Source organism: Athene cunicularia (genome assembly GCF_003259725.1).
Source record: "Athene cunicularia isolate RWA chromosome 7 unlocalized genomic scaffold, athCun1 chr7_part1, whole genome shotgun sequence".
Classification (NCBI taxonomy): Eukaryota; Metazoa; Chordata; class Aves; order Strigiformes; family Strigidae; genus Athene; species Athene cunicularia.
Window position 1 is genome coordinate 25,219,782 of NW_020799107.1, and position 282 is coordinate 25,220,063.

Consider the following 282-nt stretch of genomic DNA (forward strand, 5'->3'; position numbering starts at 1 on the left):
AACGACCACTACTCGCCCAACTTGCATTAAAAATTTTGACAGAAATAAATGAAGCAAAGCACGGCACATGCACAAAAGGGCCAAACGCAAGAGCCGAATCCACTCAAATCGCAAGATGGTTTTCAAAATACAGCAGCCTCAAGACGTTAGCACAATCCTGCACCGCTGAGCGGACGCAACACGGCGGCACTCCACCTCCCTCCACCAAGCAAGCGCTGCTACCAGCGGAGACCCTCGCAGGAGGCCCCTGCCCTGCCACGGCTCCAGCCCCGCCGCCGCTCC